Source organism: Wasmannia auropunctata, unplaced genomic scaffold (genome assembly GCF_000956235.1).
Source record: "Wasmannia auropunctata unplaced genomic scaffold, wasmannia.A_1.0 LD335619.1, whole genome shotgun sequence".
Lineage (NCBI taxonomy): Eukaryota > Metazoa > Arthropoda > Insecta > Hymenoptera > Formicidae > Wasmannia > Wasmannia auropunctata.
In genome coordinates, this window is record NW_012027271.1 from 22,507 (window position 1) to 26,074 (window position 3,568).

A 3,568-nucleotide genomic window follows, 5' to 3' on the forward strand; every position below is an offset into this window, starting at 1 on the left:
ATGGGAGTGTTCGCCGTTTTTGCAGATTCCATCCCATTTTCTTCAAGTAGTCGTTGTATCTTCATGTTTTGATGTAGGAGAAAACTTCCTTCTTCATTTCGTTCAATCTGTATTTCTAAGTAGCATTTAGCGTCTCCTAAGTCTGCAGTTTTAAAATTTGCATTTAATGTCTTAATAATGTTAACAGTATTAATATCTGAATCACTGCAAACTAAAATATCATCTACATGGATTAAAATGTAAGACCACGAATTTTTATCTCTTTTGCAATATAAGCATGGATCTGCTTTGCCTCTTATGTAACCTTGTGATGTTAATAATTCGTTTATTTTGTCATTCCAAGCCCTTGCGGACTGTTTTAATCCATAGATACTTCTTTTTAATTTAAGAACATAATCTTCCTTTCCTTCTTTGATGTATCCTTCAGGTTGTTGCATATAGATCTCGTCTTGAATTTCACCATTTAAAAATGCTGACTTTATGTCCAAATGCTTTATTCTGACTCCTTTAGTTGCTGCTATTGTAAATAATATTCTTATAGTTTCTTGTTTTACTACTGGGGCAAATGTTTCATCGTAATCTGTCCCATATTTCTGTCCGCAGCCTTTAGCAACCAACCTAGCTTTATATTTCGCTCCCTGATGTTCATCATATTTTAATTTGAAAATCCATCTACATCCTAAAGCTTTATGTCCTTTCGGTAATGGAACTAAATCCCAAGTATCATTGTTACGTAATGAACGCATTTCTTCTTCTGCAGCCTTGATCCAACACTGTTTTTCCTCTTGTCGTAACGTAGATATTTCATCCCAATTTTTAGGTTCTGTGTTAGACACACATGCCTTGTATGCATATTTATTTGGTGGTATTCCTTTATTAACCTTGGACGATCTTCTTATCTGTTGAGGTTCTATTTGTTCTTCATCCGTTTCATCCTCTTCAGTTTCTTCAACTGATTCAACTGTATCTTAAATATCTTGATGATTCAATGTTATTTCCTCTTCTTCATTCTTCATATCGAATGAATTTTGAACTTCTTCATTAATAGAATCTCGATAAATGTTGTCAACGTCTTCATTAAATCTTACATCTCCGCTTATATATATCGCGTTTGTGTGAATATCCAAAATTCTATAAGCCTTTGACGTTTCGCTATATCCGACTAGAATTCCAATTTTTGCACATTTATCAAATTTAGTACGCTTTTCTTTAGGTATATGTACATACGCCTTGCATCCAAACGTGCGAATGTGCCTTATATCAGGTCTTCTTTTACTCCACAATTCGTATGGGGTTTTGTATCACGTAATGTAGTAGGAAGCCTATTTTGTAAATATGTTGCTGCAATAATAGCTTCACCCCAATACTTGTTATCCATTTTGGCATCTAATAGCATACATTTCGCCATTTCGACAAGAGATCTATTTTTGCGTTCGGCTGTACCATTTTGTTGGGGGGAATATCCTGCAGTGGTCTCGTGTCTAATCCCTGCTTTTTTCAAAAAAATTTCTGTTAGTTTGTTCAAATATTCACCACCTCTGTCTGTACGTAGAGTTTGAACTCTTCTTCCAAATTTATTTTCCACCATAGCAATATATTCTTCTAGTTTATCGTGTACTTCACTTTTCTGTGCAAGCAGATATGTTACTGTATATCGACTGAAGTCATCTATAAATGTCAAAAAATACTTCTTTCCACCTGGAGTTGTTGTTCTCATAGGACCGCATACGTCACTATGCACTAATTGCAATGGTTTATTTGTATGTGAATATGTTACCTTTGGAAAGGGTATTCTCGTCATTTTTCCTTGTATACAGCATTCACACATGTATTTCTTCTTACAATTGGATATACGCATCCCTGTGACCATATGATTATTCTCTTGAAGATTATTCTCTATATGATCATTATCTTGCAATTTATTAACAGCTCTGTGATCTCTATGACCGAAACGTCGATGCCAAATATGTATGCAATTCTCGTGTTTATCAACGTTAGTTATATTAGCTTTTTCTTCTGTTCCAGTTTCCGTACATTGAAGCTTATACATTTGTCTTTCGGATTTAGCCACAGCAACTACTTCTTCTTTTAAATATATCGTACAAGTATCATCAATAAATTTAGTGACGAATCCTGCTTGTGCTAATTTATGAACTGATAATAGACTACCTTGTAAATCAGGTACGAAGAGAACATTCTTTACGAGCATTCTTTTTTAAACTCTTGGAGAAACTTGACAATTTAAATGTCCATGACCAATTCCTTTAGCCGACATATATTTGCCATTAGCAAGATAAATTTTCTCACCTGCCATTTCAGTATTTAATTTTTTGAAGAATTCCTTTATGTTAGTCATGTGACTGGTAGCTCCTGAATCGACAAACCATCCTGATTTATTTAATGCGGATTCGAGCTTGAAACATTTCATTTTATTTGAATCGTCTTCAATATCTTCAGACTTCTCCTGTATCGCTGTCCTGCTATTATGTCGAGGTTTACCTGTTATTGCCTTCCATTTGTAACAGTTCTTCTTTAAATGTCCAATTTTCTTGCAATGATAGCAGTGTCTCGTATCTGTCTTGTGCTTGTCTTTATTTTCCTTTGTTTGCAGCGCGCTTTCGGTAAGTAAGTTACTCTCTACAGTATTTTCATTTCGTCGATTATATTCATCGATGAGTTTACCTTTTACGTATTCCAGCGTTAATTCTGCTTCTGGTTGTGCTTCTAAGGCTGTAATAAGTGACCCATACGATTCTGGTAAACTGCATAATAATAACGCAGCTACATTATTATCTTTTAATTCTTCGCCTAAACCTCGAAGCTGTTCTACTAATTTCAACATAATATTAATATGTTCTTGCATAGTTTGCGTTTTACCAAGTCGCAATCCGTACATCTTAATAGGTACAATTTACTGTTCAAATTTGACCTTTCATGTATGCGTTGTAAAGCGAGCCACATACCACGCGCCGTTTGTTGTGTGCGTATATGTATTAATTGGTTATCTTTGCACAAGAGTCCAATAACTGCTTTGGTTAGACGATCCTTCTTTTCCCAATCTGCTGGTACTGGTTCCGGTTTTTCTTTGTCTACTATATCCCATAAATCATCCTTGGTTAGAAGCATTTCCACCTTGAACTTCCATAGCTGATAATTTTTGTCATTCAGCTTCGCGATCACCGATTTCACATCCATCGTGGAAATCATTTTTATTTGCACAACTTGCAACGTATTATGCTCAATCTGCGACGTGTTATATTTATATTACTGCCCACAATGTGCCTGGGCCCATAACATATTAAATAATTATTCACAGGATATAATCAGTATAAGAGCTTTATTGAGACTCACATATATAATAGTAAGGAAGCATTAATGCAGTGAAAGAATAGGGAAAAATAAAATGTTGCCAACTTAACCAAATCTGATTTTAACGCCATCTGAATATAAAAGTAACTGAAATAACTCTATACATTTGAATTGAGCGGTAAATATAAAATGACGTTGTGAGACTAATAATCTAACAACCAGAACAAGGACGACGCCGTACCATCCATCTTCGAATGGC